The 20928-nt window shown below is 42.4% G+C and overlaps 1 protein-coding gene across 1 annotated transcript in view; it reads left to right on the top strand.

Annotated features, from left to right (window-relative positions):
* The window catches only part of ELMO1 (engulfment and cell motility 1), a 551882-nt gene that overhangs the window by 140397 nt on the left and 390557 nt on the right, over window positions 1–20928 (top strand). The gene's annotated exons all lie outside the window — the stretch shown is intronic.

Genomic DNA, 20928 nt, shown 5'->3' with positions numbered 1-20928 from the left:
GTTTTCAGTCTAGAGGTAGATTAAGTTGAGATGCCTGGTGATTAAAACCATCACGTTTGAAAAGACTAATGGGAATGTGATTCTCAAGCACTTAGGTTTACCTGACACATACGATTCCGTGTACATTAAACACTTTTTTTGAGTAGGATATGAACTCTTCTACTTTGTTTTTTTATCATTGTGATCGAGGTATAATTCATACACCCAGATTCTACTGGTGTGAAGTATATACCATGCAGTGGTTTTCAGTCTTCACAGAGTTCTGCAGTGCCTTATTTTTTAGACAGCAAAGCTGTGACATTTCCACCTACAGTATTTTCATCCTCCAAAGCGGTAGCTCTGAGACTTAAGTGTAGATCTTGGCTTCAAATCTAAAGATTTGGATTTGATGCAGGCTGGGGTGCAGGCATTTTTAACAGTACAGGTGGTCCTAGTACCATGCTTGAACTCTCCCCAGTGGAGGTGTGAACAGACTCTTGAATTTTCTCCTCATTTCTGCATAAGATGAAAAACTGTGTTGTGAATTGTTAGTGGCTTGCAGGCATGGACTCCCCGTGTGCCCCCTCAGCGGGGAGGGTCATTCTCATTGGTTTTGACTGCTACAGAGACTGCAGTCCAACCTCCTTACTTACCAGAGGCTACAGTTTAGCCTCAGGGAACATTGTCAATTTTATTTTTTTCTCTCATTCCCTTAATTCTAGCTGGATCACCTTAGTGTTTTCCTAATCTTCCTCTCTTTGTCTCTCCTATATAGCTTTACTAACTTGGAATTCAGTCCTGCCTGCCTTCTTCATCTCCCTCCCATTATGTTTCTCGTACTGGATTCCTTGCTGAGGCTCAGGAGATGAAATGACACATTTTTTGCTCCAGGGAGCTGAGTCTTAGAGACAAACACACACCCAGAAGCCATGTCAATCACAACTGTCTTTTCAGGAGTGCTGTCCCTCCCCCTATGGATCCCGAATTGTTTGAGCTGGAAGAAACCTTGGCTTCTTGCCTGAAATAATCTTAGTCTCAATTTTGGAGATTAGTTTCTTAATCCAGCCCTCTTGTAAATCACCGTCCCTGGCTCTGCAGCTGTAGGACTCACTACTGTCTTTTCAGTTCTTTTTCTCGTAGGTTCCTATGCTAGCTAATCATACTGTTGTGTTGTACTGATGTTGAACTGTTTGTGTGCTGACTTGTGTTTTCCCCTCAGCAGAATTACATGTGCCTTATAATCAAAAACTATGTGTGCCACCTGTGGGTCTCCCATGGGTCCTTGACTAATACGTAGGTACTCGAAGAGTATTTTGGTTTTTATGTGATGTTGCTTTGTTTATAAGATGGAAAGGACATTTAGTTGCTTAATAAAATATGCATGATGTTGGTTAATTCAATCACCAGAAGATGAACATAAACACTCTCTGATGACTCACCCTGGGGGGACTGTAGAATGAATGAATTGGTCTCAATTCTCTTCTTAGAGTCTTACAATAGTCTGAAAAATTTAGTTTGTCTTTCAGTTCTCCATAACTGATTAAGTATCTTTTTCAAAATAAGTACAGATGTTCAGACACAGACATGTATGTGTAATATCTGTACTATACCAGACATTGGCCAATTTTTTTGAAGATTTATGAGATTTCATGAAATGATATTTAAACCAAGTCTCATGGATTTAAATATCCCCTATTTAGAATAAATGGTCTGCTTCAGAGAACTTAGTCAGCTGTAGGAATTTAATCTCCAGTTCACAGCAGTAGTGATGCAGAGGAATAAATAGTAGAGACCTTCTGGTCCCTTGTCATGTACAAACTAATCATCGTTGTGTGCATGATCAAACAGCGGTACAGTTTCAGAGTCATTATTATCAGTTTTGTTCTCATTATAGTAAATAACAACCTCTAAGAACAAAAATGGCATTTGTGCAAGATAATTTGCCCCAAATTATGTCATTGCACGATTCTGAGAGAGTTGAGTTTTACTTTATTTCACCGCAGGCAGGCTAGGATCTATTCAGATGCATGTGGCTCACCCATCCTCAGTTCTTTATTTCAGATGCTTGGCTCTGTGGGAGCAGCGTCACAGAGTAGAGAGAATTGTCACCTTAAACACACACCAAATGGTAGCATTTCCTCAGGGACAACATGTGTCCTGACTTAGGAACCTCGCTGGTGCTCTCCCCCCACCCCCTCACACCCTATTTCCTTAAATGGAGGGAAAACTTAGCATGGCGCTCCTCTGTGGTGACACATTTTTCAATAACCAGAACAATTGACTGCAGTCCTTAGCAGTCCGAATTTTACGTACATAGGTGAAAACAAGCCGCTCGGAGCAAAGGTCAGAGCAATCATTTGGTGAGCAGGAAAAACACTTGGAAATAGGTTATCTTCTATTTGCTCAATTTGCTCACAACACAGAAACCATGAACTAAGAGAGTTTTCCTTTCACTTTTGCAGACCCGACAGTTTGGGTTTCTCCAAGTCAGGAAAATAAGTGATTATTACTAGTATGAATGTTCGTGTTAAGAACACATCAGATCTTTCCAAGGCAGGGTTGGGCCATGGCGGTGATGATGGCAGGCCTGGGTGTTTAGCTCCTGGGGTGTTGACTGGGGTACACGTAGAATGGTAGGTTCCACTCTTGGACTTCCGCTTCCTTTTCTCAATCCTTCAAGCATAGCTTGTGAAAATTCAAACACATGCGTACTGGTGCCTAGGCACCCCACCCCCAGATTGCCCTGAACTGTCCCCCAGAAGCTGTCCCGCCCTGGCCTTGGGCTTCAGCCAGCCATTCCCTTCACTGTCACCCCACTTCTGTCCTGGTGTTTTTTGCTCTTAGCGACTGGAACTAAATTGGTGGGAGACATTCTGAAGTAGTCCCTGAAACTAATTTTGAGTGATTTTAGACTTTTCTAATTGGAGTTGGGGAATTGGATGGGAGCTATCATTTTGAATCATTTGGTGTTTTTCCTCCAGAGAAGACTTGGAAACGTATATACTTATTTCAGGATGGAAAAAAAAGTTGAGTCATATAAATGAGAGGGAGCTCGGGAGAGGAGGGTAGGGACAGCCGCCACCGTTACTCACATGTCAGTGAGTTTTATGACATGTTATTGAATGTTTACCACTGACTGTTGGATAGAGGCTATAACAAGATGATTACATAAGCAGCTAACTTTTTTGCTTAGGCTCCCTGGCTTGTATTTGTTAAGATACAACTGCTTCTAGAATTGCAGGCAAAAATAAATGCCAGAGGTCATGATAATTCCACGTTCTCCAGTTCAGCTATTAAGTCAATGAATAGGTTGACTCAAGTACTGAAGCATTTAACTGTGTAACGTTCAGATACAGAGTAAGTGACATTTGAGTTGCCTCCAGAGAGTCACTTCTTTACCAAAAGGACCCCCAAACATTAGAATGCCCTTCCCAAATCAAACTAATGACAGTGGAAAATGAAAACCCACTATCAGGAGCCATGATTAGTTCCAAAACTGGCACTGTGACCCTCATAATGTGTTCCGAAGCCAGAAAATGGTGAATCTTCTAAACACACTGCCTCTCGTGTTAGACTTCAGAAGTGAGATTTTCTTTTGAATGGACTGTGTGCCTCAGTGTTCTGAGACAGAGTCACTCTAAACCTCCGTAGATGCCTGTGTGCCAAACAGAATAGCAGATTCCAGAAACAGCAGTGACTTTACTACTTAGAATGCCTTGTTGTCATTGTTCTTAGTCTCTTATTTTCTGTTTTGTTTTACATTTTGAAAACAGTTGCTGAGCCTATCAGGATGATTTTCTGACTACTAATGGTTGTGAAACACATTTGAAACACATTTCGTTGTGCTTTTTGCTTGACAAGGTCACAAACAAAGCCAAATTTCCTCACCGCTGTTTTTCCAGCATCCAGCACAGCACTCAATAGATACTTGTTTAATGGAATAATGAACACCGATTATGACAATAAACCAGTGACCCAAGGGCAGGCCAGGGGTAAGCATGAAAAAAGACCAAAAGGAAAAAGAAATAAAAGAAAGGTAGTGAGTTAGGGGGAGAAGCTAGGGAGAAAGCAGAGGAAGGCAGTCTCCCCTCCACCCAGGGAAGGGAGTGTGCCTGCGGTTGCTTTCCAGAGGTGACTCTCAGTGACATCGGGGCTGGTATGCCCATTCTTTCCACTGTGGTCAGAGTTAAGTTGCAATAATAATTATTGTAAGATCATTCCTGTCTGTTTTTTATCTTGCTCCATTAAGGAAAACACCCCAAACTTAGTAACTAAAGCCAAAATTCATTCTCAGTGGAGACGATTAGTTGTGCTCACTGATTCTCCTGGTCAGTAATTTGGACATGGCATCATCCTTGTGATCACGTATCTCCGCCTGGTGTCTGGGGCCACAGCTGGGCAGACACAAATAGCTGGGGGCTGGAGTCATTTGGAAGCTGCTGCTTCTCTCATATGTCTGGCTCTTGGGCTGAGATGACTCAAAGACTGGCTCCCTTGGATGGGAAGCTGGAGTCCCCTACACGGGGCCTTTTCATGTGGCCTTGGCTTCCTCATAGCTCAACGGGCATGTTCTGAGGAGGAGCTCTAGGAGAGGGCACTTCCAGGAAGCAAGTGTTTTAAGAGAATCAAGAAGAAGATGGCATGGCTTTGTACAACACAGTCTTAGAGGGATTCTGCTATATTCTCATGAGCCTGCCCCATTCAAGGGAATACAATACAGCTAGGCATGGTGGCAGGTACCTGGAGTCCCAGCTCTGCTTGAGCCCAGGAGTTCAAGGCTACGATCGCATCTGTGAATAGCCACTGTGCTGCAGCCTGGGCAACACAGTGAGACCTCATCTTTAAAAAAAAGAGAGAGAGGAGTGGAGCATAGATCCCTCTTCTCCATGGAAGAAGTGGCAAAGACATTTTCTCTTCATTTTTTTTGACAAAACCACCCATCATCCCTTTACCATTCTCTTTCAGAGAAAAGTTGTCATTTAGGTATTCTATTTTCCAGAAGTTATCTAAAGATTAAACTGCGATTTTTACTTTTATTACATTTCAACTTTCTCAGCCAAGAAGAAAAAGAAAGAAAAGATAAAATAAGAAAAACAGAACAAAGAGTGCGTCATAAAAACCCAGCACAGCAGTGAGGCACTGTTCCACCTGGATAAAGGGTACATGACCCAGCAAAAGCTGTCTGTCACTTCTTTTTCTTAGGGGTGGGGCAGGTGGACAGTAATAGTAAGAGTAGAGAAAAGGTTCAGGAAAACTTAGAGGGAATTTATTAGGCAGTTTGATATGTGTACTTCTTTTGCATACAGTTTTGAGGGAAATTGGGGTTTACCTCCTTTGCTGTGTCCGAAGAATAAAGTCAAGAAATGAAAGTGAGTGCTCTGTTGCTGTCAGCTGTACTCGTAAACCAGTTCCTGCCCTTCATTTTTCCAAGACAGCCTTGTACCAGGTGCTGCGACCGTGGAGAAGAGTGAGGAGAGGGTGGGAGAATTGCAGCCCTTCATCCCTGGGACTGGCACCGGTCGAGGCATAACCTCGGTTATCCAGCGCTGTCTGTTCACTTTGCGCTCTCATGGTGCAGGAGGAAACTACACAACATAAACTTCCCCAGTGATTCATTGTGATTTTATCCACAATTCCCTCTTATTAGTAGGTGACTAGGAAGGGGTAACTTCCTTCTTCACTAGCCCCCCGTCCAGGGTCTTCCTTCTCTTCTCTCATTCTTTCTCTCCTCCGAGTGCTTGTTTGTTTTTCTCCTCGGGCCCCTTTCCTTTTCCTACTTATTTTTCATTTCTTTCCTTCGCTCCGTGACTTCATTCTGCTTCCTCCCACTACCATCGCATGGACTGTGTCATGAGTCCTGTTTTTACAAACTCCCCTTCCTGATCTCCACCACCTACTTTTCTTCCTCTTCCTCAATTTCCAAATCCTCTCTCCCTCTTGCAACTTCAGGCTCGTAAGTATTGTAGTTAGGTTGAGGTGTTTAGATATTAAAAAAATAACAAAATGCTACTTTACTGATTTAATGCAACTCATGTAACATCTTCTACTCTGTGGTATGTCCTGCTCTTAAGAAAACAGAAAGGAAATCTCAAATATCTTTTTAGAACATTTATGCCAACAGATTAGGCACATGGGGGACAAAAGAAAAGTGTAAATTTAAAAATATTTATCAAAATCCTATTACTCAGGGAATACTATTGACATTTTTGTATAGTTACGTCAAATTCATTTGAGTTTGGGGGTGTATTTATACTTATAAAGTATGTAAAATAATATACATATGGTCTCAGAACTTGAAACTTAATGTACTATAGCTGGCATCATAACATGTTAGTTAATATAACTCATCTTACTTCACTGTGTAATGAAGATTAAAGGAAGTAATTGCCAGCAAAACAGTACACAAGACTTTTTGCCCATAGTCATTCCTCTCTGAGTCACATTTCCTATTCATTTGTTAAATCTCCTTAATGGCTGGAAAGTATTCAACTCAATTTCTTAAATCAGTTCTTGGTATTTGGACTTTTAAATTGTTTGTCTTCCCTCCTCTCTCACTCTGTATTTTTAAACAATGCCCATTCTTTAAAGTCAAGTCTTTGTGTAATTTCTTAACTATTTACTTCTATCCGTAGAGGTTGAATGACGAGTTACAGAAATATGTCATCCAGGCCCATGTGGCCACCATTTACAGATACCCCCTGTGTGCCAGGCACTTTCCTGGGTTATGTTATTTAAAGCATTTAGGGTTCACAAAAGTCTTAGAAGTTTTGGAATTTTAGGGCACATAGCATCTGAGTGTCAAAATTAGAACTGAAACCAACATCTTTCATATTATTGTAAAGAACGCTTCATTTCAGCAACTTTCAGAGATGGTTCAGGAATTCCAGAAGGATTGGACTTATATGGCTTTTTAAAAATATCGTTTTGAACTATTTAAACATGAATAAAGAAATCAACAGAAACTCTAATAATAGTAGCACAGTGAAGGGAAGGTTCATTATTATTAACTGAAGCTGCCAGGTTAAGTTCATTTCCCCTCTCCCTGTGCATCTATGTACACGTCTTATACATGTGTCATTGACTGGGAAGATTAACTGCTTTTATTTTAAATCAGGCATGAATCCACCCACTTAGGAAAAATCATCTAAGCAAGCTGCACCTGCACCTCTGACTCCTGTGAGATCAGGGAGAGGTCAGGGTTATTGGCTTGTGAGATGTCAGGTGTCCATAAAAGGTGAAAACCTAATTTTACTCCTTTCCTTACTTTTTGGATAATTTTTGCCTGATTTCCAATATTACAAAGAAAGACAGTTGGGTTTCAAGGTTATTCATATAAATTTGAAAGAAAAAAAATGCCCTGTAATTATTTTTCTAAACATTTGGGATGACCTCTGAGATTTTCTAGGTAAGCTTTTAGACAGCTCCTGCCCAATGTGTGGCAGGCAGAATTCTAAGAAGGCCCCAGAATTCTCACCCCTTAGTGCTGTGCGCCCTGTACGATCCCTTCCCCTTGTGAAGAAGAGGGCATGTTTATCACTCCATGTCGCTGTACATGGCAAAAAGGATTTTGAAGGTGTAGTTAAAGTCCTTACCAAGTTGACTTTGGATTAACCAAGAGTGTGAGATTATCCTGGTGGGCCTGACCCGATCAGACAGGCTTTTCAGAGATGGTGCAGCATTAATGAGATGTGTTTATGTCGACCACAGGAGCAACTGCTGTTTTGTGGACAGGGCTGTACAAGGAAGGCTTTGAGGGCAACCTCTCAGGGGTGGGAGTGACCCACAGCTAACAGCTAGTCAGGACATGGGGGGAAAGAGTTATGCACCCCAAAGAAATGAATTCTGCAACAACCTGACTGAACGTGGAAGAGAGCTCTGAGTGCCAACAAGGACCCACCCAGCCAACTGACACTTTGCAGTTTTGGCCAGGGCCAGGCTTAAACCTGCCACCCCTGGTATATAGGGCTGGTGCCCTACTCCTTGAACCACAGGCACCGCCCCCAACTGACACTTTGATTTCAGCCATTGGGACCTGAGCAGAGGACTCAGCTAAAACATACTACACCCCAATTCAGAAACTGAGATGATATCTCTGTGCAGCTTTAAGTTCTTGGGTTGATGGTAATTGGTTATACGGCAATAGGAAACTAGTAAACATATTATATGAAGGTATTCAGATTTCCTGTACTCACTGAGTAGACAGCAAAACACAAAAGCAAATTGAAAGAGGAAGTTTATTATATTACTATAGTGATCACCTATCACACTGGATATTGAATTTTTATGTTTATAAAAAGCCTCATCATCTCTGCTGATTTCCTTAATGAAATATACGTTTAGAAATCAAAGCTTGTAAAACATATTAATATTAATTCAATGCCTCTTTGTCTATTTGGGGTTCTGGGACATCATCAAAGATTTTCTCCTCTCTTGTAGAATAAAAAGGTTCCATTATTTGAAAACCACTGCCTTTACTAATAGGCACCTTTTTAAAAGACTGCCTGTTGGTGTTTTAAGAATGTAAAGGTTGGTAGTGAGCGGAAGAGCGGGATTGTGCAAGGCTAATTCATAGTCAGCACATTGTTTTAAATACATGTTTATATCCACTTGTTCTCTCATTACAAAGTCGTGCATAGATGTAAGAAATTCACTCCTTTCAGTTCTGACACTTGAGTGTTTCACTACTGATGCTGGTGTTTAAATTCACAATTTATTCAAAAAGTAAGTTAAAACTTTTCAATCATGGACTATTTCAAGGATATCAAAAAGTACATAAAATGATACAATTAACACCCATAGACCCCACCATTTAGATGGTGAAAGATATTAACATTTTGCCTGTTGTTTACCTTATAAATAAATTGCAAATACAGCTAGAGTCCTGTCTCATCATCTTTCTTTTTTCTCCTATCCCTTCCTCCGAAAGGCACATAGTCTGAAATTGATGTATATCATTCTCATGAATATTTTATAGATTTTCTACTTATGTATGTGTTCATGAATAATATATAGAAATGTTTTATGTCGTCAAATTTAAATCATTAGTATCTTACTGTCAGTAACCTTTGGCAGTTTGATTTTTTTCACTGAAAAATTTTTGAGATGAATTATGTATGATATCCTGTGGAATAAATAAAACGCTTCTGATTTATCTCTTTCCTTATTGATAATCATTTGCTCAGTTTAGGTATCATGAGTAGTACTGTACTATGCATGTATCTGGACATCGTGGAGTCAGGCTGTTTAAAAGTTTCTGTAGAAGAAAATGGAGAAAGGCATTGGATTAGAGGGTGTACCCATCTTCAACTTCACTAGGCTTTGCCAAAGTGGTTCTACCAGCTTACAGTTCCACCCACAAGGTATCAACAGTTTTAGTCCCCTCATTCCAACTAGAGCTTGTTGTCATCGTTGTACTAATGTTGGTCACCTGGATGGAGTGCCGTTGGACTGCTTGTGGCTTTAATTTTCATTTTGCCAACCGCTAAGGCTGAGCATATTTTCTTGTTTTTTACATACTCAGTTTTCCCTTCTCCTAACTACCCATACAATCTTTGCGCAATAGTGGGGCAGGTGTGTTTTATTTTCAATGCTTTATCAGAGTTCTTAATATCATATTGAAATAATTCTTTTTGGTATATCCACCCAGGCCGTGGCTCTTTAAACTTTTCTGTAGCGTCTATTGTCAAGCAGAAGTTTATAAAATCATTTTCATATGATTGGATTTATCCAGTTTTTCCTCTTTATTGCTGGGTCCTTCAGTATCTTTTTTAAAAAGCACTTTCTCTATACATACAAAGATATTCTCTGTGTTTTCTTTCAAAAGTTAGAAAGTTTTGATTTTCATATAGATTATTAATCCATTTTGAAAGAGAGAGATGGAGAGAGAGTCTTGGGTAGGCATCTATCTTTTGGTGGAGACACTGGTTGTCCTAACACTGTTGACTGAATAATTCGTCACGGGTCTTCCCACATGTGTGATTTGCATCGTCACCTCTGTTGTATATCAAGTTTTTCTCTCTGCGGCTCTCTATTTTCTTCCATTCCCATATAGCTTTTCTAGCTTCCAACTTAGTAATAAGACTTGATAATCTAGTAGAATCTACTACTGTGCCTTCTTCCTCTTCTTTTCTTCTCTTTTTTTTTCCTTGGGACATACTGTTACCCAGGCTAGAATGCAGTGGCATCATCAAAGCCACTGTAACCTCAAACTCCTGGGCTCAAGCACCTCCCCTGCCTCAGCCTCATGTGTGGCTGGGTCTCCAGATGCATGCCAGCACGTCCTGATAATTTAAAAAAGAAATTTTTTTTAAAGATGGGGTCTTGCTATGTTGCTTAGGCTGGTCTTGAACTCTTGGCCTCATGTGATTCTCCTGCATCAGCCTCCCAAAGCCTTCTTGTTCTTCATGTTATTCTCCTTCTTTTAGCCCTCCTTCTCTTCTTCATCTTCCCCTCCTGTCTTCTTCCTCTTCCTTTTCTTTTTCTGCTACTTCTTCATCATCAAAATCACCCAGACTAGTCTGTCTTTTACTCTGCCATATAAATTTCAACATCTGCTTGTCAGATCCCATTAGGATTTTGATTAAAATTAATTTATGGATTCATTCAGGGGGAAAACTGTTTTTTATCATACTGACTATCCTGTCCATGCAAAAATACCTTCCCATTTATTAGAATGTTCTTTATCATTTGTCAATAAACATTTATCATATTTTTCTTAAAATTCTTTTATACATTTAGTAAGATGTATACCTAGGTATCTCAGAATTTTGTATCCATCATAAATCTTATATGTTCTTAAACACTTACATTATTTATAGCTATTTACTTGCCATTTATTGAACGTTTTTTATGTACAGGAAGTTCTATTGAGCTTAATTAATTTCCACAAATATGCTGAGATAAAGTTATCAGAGTATTTCCCTCTTTGTAAAGATTAACAAAGTTAGGTAATCAGAGAGATGAAGTGCTTGAATCTGGTGATATGTGACTAGTTGTACAGCTTGGATATCAACTTAGTCTTATCTGTGCCTCTGCCTTTTGCCAAAAGCCTTTCTTTTAAATCAGCTGATGTTTCTCTAATGTATGCTATCTTTTTAGCAGAATTATTCAGAATTAAAATGGAAATCTCATTACAACACTTTTTTGTGAAAGAGGCATTAATTCACCCAATAGACATCTTTTAATACCAGTTTGTTAATTCATCTGGACAGACACATTCATGGCAGAGAATAAGTCTATAAAACAAATGCTTTCTCTGGCCAGTGTCTTTGAATCAGCTCTTAAGGAAAACTCCCATCCTAATTGAATTACTGTGTTTTTAAAAATTGCTCAGTGTCTTATTTATGCTCAGGCTTATGTGGGGTTGGTCTGCCCAAAAGTTGGGCAGCTCTGGACACAAGGCCTGGAGCTCAGTGCAAGTCCTCCCAGGAAAACAGGAGAAAAGCTAATGCAATGAGCTGAGATGCAGGTGAGTTTTAATACAGAAACATTTGGACTGTTGAACTCTCTCCTCTTAATGTCTAGCTTCCTTACTGACTCCTTCAGAAAAGTGTCGTGAAATTAATTTCTCTTCTGGCAAAAAAGAAAAATAAAAGTAGAAGAGAAGCTGAGGAGACACTCTGAGTACGGCGCAAGTGTGAGCTCTTCTTTCTTGGACCCGTGCAGTTGGCTCATTTGCGTCTTTCTGGCCTCCTTATGGCTGGAACAGGTGAATTTCTGGGAATAGTTCTGGATGGCTGTTTGAGCTGAAGAGCACTATAATTACAGATGTCTGAGTTGTTTGTAGCTTGGCATCAGGGTTAGGGCCACTTGGCTGTGGAAGATGGTTCATTTCTATGTGGGACTCACTGCAGACATGTGAATTGGTAGTGAAATGTGAGCAAATATATCTCAATTCTCTCTCTTAAAAAATGCTTAATGACACATGTGCCTCATAGTAGATGGGAAATAAACAGCCACTGACTGAGTGAAGGTTATACAGAATAGAATAAAGAAAAAAAAAAGATGGTTTGAGACTTACTTGCATTGTGGAAAGAAGGAAATATTATTTCTGTCTTTGAAGGCAAGAGTGGCCAATTAGCTTTAATTTATAGATCTACTTTGACATTTGCTCCAGGCTCTGTTATGATTATAATATCCATTTCATTCATTCAAAAAGCATTTATTGAACACATTTTATATACCAAGCATTGTTCTAGGCTCTGGTAATGAAGAAAACATGAAGAAGCCCGTTAGTTTTGAGTGTATGTTCTTGTGGGTGTGGAAATAGAAAATTTTGGAGCAGTGAACAAAGTATTTATTTTTATAATAGATTGGGGTTAAGTATTATGAAGAAAGTACTGGAGAAACACCCCAAAAAGACATGGAGGAAGGTCATGGTGGGTGTTGTAGTTTTGGTTTAGCTTCTAACCAAGACCTTTTAACCAGGTCTTATAGGTTCAAGAAAGGATCAGAAATATGACCTGGCTTGGTTCAAGTTTACAGAAAACTAAACGTCAATGAAACAAGTCTCTAGGTGGGTGGACATGATTTCCAGAATTCAGGTTTAAGGCAGTTAGTCCTCCAACCCTGTGAATCCTGAGAAACCAATTTGCATACCAACTAAGGCATTGATTATGCTCTCCGGATTTGATTTGTGCTAACCCTGGTTAATGTCTGAGAGCTGGTCCTCACATTGTAGCTGTGCCAACTTGGGCCACTCTCCATGTCTCTGCAATGCTCTGAGTGTCCACCTGTGGCCTTGGTCATGGTTGCTAGAAGGCGCCAGGGAATGTCTCTCTAAAGGGGTGACATTTAAGCCAAGACTTGATGATCACAAGGAGTCAAATCATAGCACTGCAGGAAAAGGAACAGCCAGTACAAAAGCCTTGAAGCATGAAAGAGTTGGGAACAAAAGGGAACAGAACAGTGAGCTGGGGGAGGGAGGATGTTGACTGCAGATGTTGGCCAGGGCCACATCGGGCTGAGTTGTCTAAACCATGGCAGGGTCTTGGATTTTCTTCTAAGTATAAAGAGAAGCTACTGTTACAATCTGGACTTCATGAACGTATACAGGAAAAAAGTTATGACTGTATGAAAAATGTAAATTTTTCATTACTTTAATCACAAATGTAGGCAACAAGCCACATCATGTCTTTGTTACAGTAGAAATTAGCGGTTTCCATTTATTGCTGTTATTACAGTCATCTCTAAAACGTCCTTTTATGATCATTGCACCTACTTAGAATCATGGCAGTTATTAGATCTTAGATACATCTTATCATTTCATGTATTAATACAGGGTCATCAGTGATAGCCTGTGGACCACATCCAAGCTGCCGCCTGTTTTCATACATAAAATTGATTGAAACACAGCCATACCCTTTTTTTTAGATATCACCGTTGCAACAGAGATGTTCTACCCTGCAGTGCTTAAAATACTGTCTGAATCTTTCTGGGAAAAGTTTGCTGACACCTGCATTGATAAAGCAGCACGCGTGTTACTATGATACAATTTAGAAAGTATTTTTATGGCTGTTTGGTTTCTTTGCAAGCCTGTGGATTTTATCTTGCACACTTAAAAAACTATTCAGAGAATTGATCCATAGGCTTCCTTCACTGGACTGCTGAGATATCCATGACCAGTAAAAACAAAAAAAAAGGAAAGGAAAAGAATCCGTGCAGTACAGTGTCTTAGACATTGACACCAAATAGGTTGACGTCTGCTTTTTTCCTCTGCTGAGACTCTTGTTCCCCTTCGTCATCAGATTTTCCTTGTCCTTTGATATCTGTTACTAAGGCTGCCTCTTTTTAATGAATGATATATTGGATTTGCACACATTTTTTGACTGTACCAAGTAGAGGCTGTATTGACACTGTCTAGTTGAATCCCTACAACAACTCTCTGTGGTGCAGGGATGATTATCTTCACCTGAAGGTGAGGAAAGGGAGACCCAGAGATGATGTCTATTTATTGAGCACCTGCTTTGTGCCAGGGGCTTAAATGCTGCTAGTGGTGAAGCCAAGCTCTGTCACTGCTCCTTCCCTGGGGTTTCTGTCCACTTGATTTCATAGCTCCTGGCTGTGAAGGTTTACTTCATATCTTCTCTCCATAGACCAGAGTTAGTATTTTTTTGCCTAGAACAGGCTCTGGAGTTGGTATTTGCCCAGCTGTAGTAGTAACTTTAGTGCTCCCTGCTAATACCACTGGAATAGATCTTTAAAAATGCTTTTTGCAAGCATGAACTTCTTTCCTGTAAGTGCAGCTCTTGTCTCCAGCACTTTGTGGCTTTCTGAGACCACAGGCTCTAACTTGCCCGTTGCAACCCAGGTTTAAACATTTGCACATGTCATTTGATTAAGGGGTAGGTTAAAATTTGTGCAGCAAGAAGAGCCTGGCAATCACGTCTCTAAATTCAATATATGGGAAAATGAGGCTGTTCGATGTGGTTCACTCGGCTTGTACAGGTCCCTATGTCCAAAACCAGGGAGGTCTCTGTCTCTCCTTGAAAACAGGTGATCTTCGTTAGCTGGACCGGGCAAATACCCACGACATCAGGCATTCCCCCCCCCCCTTTTCCCTTCTTTTCCATGTTGCAAGTGACTATCATTGTAAATGGTGTTACCCATGTGGGCATGGGGATTTCTCAGCATGCACACGCGCTGCATTCCAGCCGTTTCAGCTCATACTTCACTGCTGTTTCGTAACCTGCTTTTGCCACAGAACAATGCTTCAGGCTCTCACTTCATTGAAGATTCTTTTATAGCAGCATGTTGACGACAACATTCTTTTTTTTTTTTTTTTTTTTTTTTTTTGAGACAGAGCCTCAAGCTATCCTCCTAGGTAGAGTGCTATGGCATCATAGCTCACAGCAACCTCCAACTCCTGGGCTCAAGCAAGTCTCCTGCCTCTGCCTCCCAAGTAGCTGGGACTACAGGCACCCGCCACAACACCTGGCCATTTTTTTGTTGCAGCCATCATTGTTGTTTGGCAGCCCGGGCTGGGGATTCTAACCCACCACCTTAGGTGTATGTGGCTGGCGCCTTAGCCACTTGAGCCACAGGCGCCGAGCCGACGACTACATTCTTTAGCCTGCTTGATCATAATTCATTTAAACTTTTCTTCTTATTAGAGGACATTGGCAAGATTTGGTGTATCAGTGAGAGTCCAATCAAGACACAGAAACCATATCAGTATTTGAACAGGGAAAATCCAATTTGAAGGATTAGCAATTAGTAGAAGCTGGTTAACTGTAAGTAAAGGAGCAAAAAGGGACTTTCATGGGTATAGAAGAAGCGATTGCAGAGAAGTGACAGTGGCCTGTAGCCTGAAGAGTAATGGGCAGCTTAGGAACTAGATGTAAAAGTGGGCATGGTACCTCCCCCAGGCTCTTCAAGAGGGTGTGGCCACCCCAGGGACATCACTGTCTACCTGTGGTGGTGCAGACCCTGGTCAGGGGAAAGCTTGGCCCGCTGGGTGTGCTGGACTATGGGTATCCCTGTTGCTAGAAGGTTGGGTAGTTGGAACTGCTTAGAGGTGACCCCTGAGAGGGAGAGCAGAGCTGAGGGTGCAGGAGGCCCTAGCCTAGGGCCTAGCGCTTCCATATGAAAATTAAAAGTGAATCTGAAAGGTAATCGCCTCCCTGTGCCCCGGCAGAATCACTCCAGCGCCCTCTATTGGTGCAGTGTCACATTGCCCCAGCTGGTCAAGGGGAGATGCTTGTAGGACCCAACTCCATTGTCACCAAGCAGGGCCAGCAATGGTGGGTTTTGAGGTGTAAGACAATAGTGAATAACTGTAATGTTGCATTTGCTTTTAGTTTTGTCTCCCCTATAAAAAGTGATACAGAGGTCATTGTAAAAAGCCTGCATCTCTGATGTTCCTTAAAATAAATTTGAGTTGTGAACATTTTTAAGGTTTTTGTTATAGATTACAAAATCATCCACCAAAAACGTGTTCCTATTGACTCTTTCATGCTACATACGGGGAGGAAAGGCAGATATCTTTGTCATAGACTTTCTCATGCAGGAGACTTTTGGATCTTTATCTACGAAGTGGCTGACTCTAAGGCTGGTGTATGCTGGGAACTAGCAGTTCCAGGATGGAGCCTGCAGCCTGGGTTAGCCAGTGCCAAGTGCTGCCATGTTGGGAGGTAGCCCAGTGGGGCTGCCGTCCTCTCTCACCTCCCTCCATCTCCTGAACTCAGTCCACTCAGATCCCATTCACTGCCACTGACAGATTCATTTCCCTAAAACATCCTCTGGGTCAAATCACCAGTCTCGCTCAGCAACCTTAAATATTTCCTCTTTGTTTATGGTACTGAAAATAAAAAGAAGAGGAGAGAGTTGGCCTCTGGTACTGATGCCCTTGCCTCTGTTCTTGGGGTGAGGAACTGAAGCAAATTGATGTGTCCCCGGTCACATGGGAAGTTCCTGGGCCCAGGCCCAACCGGAGGCTTCCTTCCTGCCGGTCCACTGCCCTTCCCAGACAACCGGACCACTGCTGCCCTGTCGTCCTCCCCCTCTCATTGTCTTCCCAGCGTGGCACCTGTCAGGAGGGAGACTTATTAATGCATGTCCTCCCCCTCTAATGCACACACCGAGCCTTTGCTGGTGCTGTCCCTCGTCTGGAATGCGAGGTGTCTCCCTCAGCTTCCGTGTTCAAGGGGGCTGCCTGAACTAACTTCAAGGCCAAATCCAAGACTCCCGTCTACATAGTCACCTTCCATTAGTCTGAGTCGCTACATTCTCATCTTAGGTGCTAGAGGGACATGGACATGAACTGGATTCTGCCCTGAGCTTTTGGTCCTGGTCTTGGACACCAGGTAAAAGTGGATGTGTTTTTACTCCCGCCATGTGGACTTGGGGACAGAGGCAGATAACTTCCCTGCCGTTTAACAGGGGGGGCTCCCTTTTTTGCTTTTTAAGCAGTAGCAGGTATCTAATAGTACATGCACCTTTGAAGTAACTTTGCTGTCTCCGGAAGAACATTGCTCTTTATCTCTTCCGCAAGTCCTTGTAAAACTCTTATAGGGACAGGCAGTTTCCTTCTGCCCCTCCCTCAGGCTCGCAGTGCCCTGGCAGATCCCAGGGTTCCCAGGAGCCCTGTCCCCTACTTCTCTCTGTTTTCCTGCTGACCCAGATCTTACCACAGATGGGAAGAGAACAAACCATTTATTGTGGAAGACGCCTTCCACCTTCACCTTCTGTGTTTGCAGACCACCAATTGGTAGTTAATAGATAAGCCCTTCATACCTGTCTTGTCCTTTCTTTTCTTGGCTTTGGGAATTGCGCCCAGGACATCTGGGTGCTCTAGTAAGTAAAACGATGCGTGGAAAACAAACCCAACCAAAATGAAAACAACCGAGAATGAAATCCAGTTAGGGACGTTAAAAAAAGCAGAAAAGAAATCAACCCACAAACCTTTCGGTTCATGGGTGGAGCTGAAATGCTACAGCTGTGACCAGGTGGCGGGTGCGTCCCTGATGGTGAGTAGCCCTGGGAACGCCAGGACATCAGTTGTGGGCGATGGGCACTGATAGCAGTTGGCTCCTTTCCCTCTTCATCCCCTTCCTCACCCCCACCTCTACACTTTTTCCCCCTGTGTTGGGGGGGTCAGATTTTATGATAGGGTATTTCCCACATACCTCTGTGGCTGTCAGCCCTGGAGCCCTCTGTCTAGAGGCACTGCGCTGTAACCTAGCAACCAGTGTGGCAGGCACTGCCCTCTGTTGTTTCATTAGCCCGAAGATGTGAAGATCGAGCAATTGGACATACCACAGACACCAGGGATCAGGTTTGCACAGAAAATCAGTCTGTGTGATGATTAAGAAATGGATCCAAAGAACAGCGGTATTTTGTGGTACTGCATCCAAAGGGCCCCCCTCACATCTGGAGAGAGAGACAGATGTAGAAAGGACGCAGAGAGAGGAGAGAGCTAGTCAGGGAGAAGGCGTCTGGAGCTGCCTACCCTCCGAGGGGCCCTGGGATGGCCAGCGCCCCCTCCCCCTGGGACCTCCTGCCGTCCTTGCTAAATAACAGGAAGGGCCTGTAGAATTGGGGGTTTTTTTTTGACCAGGCAATAATTTTTAATTTGTCTAACTAAGTAGAAAGTTGGCGTACCGAGAGAAGCACATTCAGAGGGAAACATATGACAACAATAACAGTTTTCTGCAGGATCTTATTAGCCAGTCCACACAGAAGCTGAGTTGATGAGCTAGTTCTGCGAAGGAACACAAAGACGCCCTATTGAGACGCCTGTGAACGTCAGGGGCTAGTACAGTCTGGAGCTGCTGGGTCTGAGTAAATATGACAGCAGGGCTTTGGCTGCTTTCACTGGGCCACTGTCATTCTGCTCGAACATTGTGTGCCATCGGGATGTTTCCCCCCAGAAATGTTCTTTCCTCCTTTTCATTTTGAGGGCCCGGCATTAGCTTTGTTTGCCTCAGACTTTATGACTTTGAAATTCTAAATGCCTATTCCCAATGTGTGGACAGTCTTAAGAAAGTTTAGATTGTGACGGTTTAAACTTCATTTGGCATCAGAATCACTTGGGATGGCAGTGAAAATGCAGCATCCCGAGCTCCTCCTTCAGTTGCTGTGGAGGGGAGGTCTGCATATTTCTGCATTTTTATGTTCAACTCTGGTGACTCGAAACCAGCTGGTCTGAAGACTATAGGAAAACCGGAAGAGTAAAGGCTCACTTCCTAATCCCAGCCTCTCGGGAGGCTGAGACAAGAGGATTGCACGTGGCCAGGAGTTCAAGACCAGCCTGGGCAGCATAGTGAGACCCCATCCCTACAAAAAATAAAAAAATAAAAAGCTCTATGTGGTGTTATCTATCTGTAGTCCCAGCTACTCAGGAGGCTGAAGTGGGGGAATCGCTTGAACACAAAGGTTTGAGGTGAACTATGATCATGTCACTGCATTCCAGCCTGGGTGACAGAGCTACATCCTGTCTCTTAATGACAGCAGGACAATAACAAGAAAAGGACTCATTTCCTGGAGAGGCTTGTGTCAGTTTCTGCTGACGGATATATTGTTTATTTTTATATTCTTTATTTTTGGAGACTCCTTCTCCCCTTTTGGGGCAGGGGAAGGAAGTGTTGGCTCCTTTTTTTCCCCCTTCTCCTCATACTTTTATGTCATATATGAAAAAGGTGATCCTGCCTTAGTTGAATGCCGCTTGGATTGAAGACTGGCTCCAAGTGTCACCAACACTGCCTGTTGATAAAGGTGACAAGTTTATTGCTTACTGCAGTTGGTCGGGAAGAACATCATTGGCAGCATGTCAGGCAGACGAGTATCCCATCTGTAGGGTTCCACCAGAGAAGCAGCAACATAGGGTAGAGATAGAGATTTAATCCCAGGAATTGCCTTACATGACTGTGGGGGCTTCTAGGCAAACTCTAAGTCCACAGCCCAGGCTGAAACTCCAGGGCTCTGACTGAGTCTGCTGTCCACAGGTGGAATTGTCCCACTTCAAGGACTCTTCTCTGCTTTTAATGCCTTTCAAGTTGTTGAATCAGGCCCTCTCAGATTACTTGGTATAATCTCCCTTACTCATAGTCAACCGAGTATGGATTTTCTTCACATCTGCAAAAACCTTCACAGGCACACCTACATTAGGATTTGAATAACCAGAGACTATAGCCTAGTCAAGGTCATACATCAGAAAGACTACCTTTAAAGAGAAAAAGACTGTCACAGAAAGTGAAATCACAATGTCCTGCAAAGTGGGAGTTTGAGGTAGGGTGTGGTACTCGTGCACTCTGAAGGGCTGAGGGTGGTGGACTGCTTAAGCTCAGGAGTTCAAGAGCAAGCTCAGCTCTTAGCAAGAGCAAGACCCCATCTCTACTAAAAATAGAAAAAATAGCCAGGAGTTGTGGTGGGCACCTATAGCCCCACCTACTCAGGAGGCTGAGGGAGGAGGATCTCTCAAGCCCTGGAGTTTAAGGTTGCTGCTCAAACAAACAAGCAAACAAAACCAAATGAGAATTAGACGTCTGATTTAGGTAGGTCTGTCACGGCATATTTGGGTCATGATACAACAGGCCAGAATTGGTGGAAGAGCAGAAGAGCAAGGGACTCAAAAACTCATAGAGTGAAAACAACTAAGGTTTTCCACGTAAGAGTTTGTGGGCCTTTCAGCAAGTCCCTGTGCTGAGCAGTCATGCCATTTGACAAGGCAGCAGACTTCTGGAAGAAGACAGTTATGCTATGAAGCCACAGGGAGAATGTGAAGCACTGTTACTGCAGGCAGTGTAAAGTTTGGGTTCTTGTGTCCAGTGACTGTGAGGATGGGCTGGACAGTTTCTCTTCTCCGTGCAGATCCCCCCACCCTCCATGCCTTTCTCATGAAGCAGGACACACCACTTTCCCCAAAGCACAAGCTTTGTGATTCTTCTCCTTCCTGGACAGAAAGGCTGGCCATGCTGCCCACTGGTCCCTCCACAGAGGACACATTCATGAATAGCCAATCAGAGCTAGGCTTTCACCCACCTCCTTTGGCTCCTCCTTTTTTTATTTTTTATTTTTTAAAGAATTTTTTAAAAAATTCAAATGAATTTGAGGGTACTTTTGATTGGATTACTTTGTTTGCATCTGTAAGGTGAAGTCCAAGATGGCAGTTGAGTCCGTCCCCCCAGGTGTGCTGTGTACCTACCTACACTGTGCACACTCTGGTAAGGTGGGGACTTGCCAGAGCCCCTCCCTCTCCTTGAATTTAAAGTGTTTTTTCTCTCATGCAGGCCTATAGTTGTTGATCTACTAGTTTCAATTTAAAATTGAGTACATGGGATGCTTGTTTTTCCATTCTTGAGATACTTTATTTAGGAAAATGTTCTCCAAATCCATCAAGCTAAATGCAAAAGATGTAAAGTTTTCATATTTTTATGGCTGAATGATATTCCATGGTATCAGAGTTTATTAATCCATAAACATATATCAGAGTTTATTAATCCGTTCATGGGT

The sequence above is a fragment of the Otolemur garnettii genome, unplaced genomic scaffold, assembly GCF_000181295.1.
Source record: "Otolemur garnettii isolate 467f Iridium unplaced genomic scaffold, OtoGar3 scaffold00028, whole genome shotgun sequence".
In the NCBI taxonomy this organism is placed as follows: Eukaryota; Metazoa; Chordata; class Mammalia; order Primates; family Galagidae; genus Otolemur; species Otolemur garnettii.
This window is presented reverse-complemented; position numbering and strand designations above follow the sequence as displayed.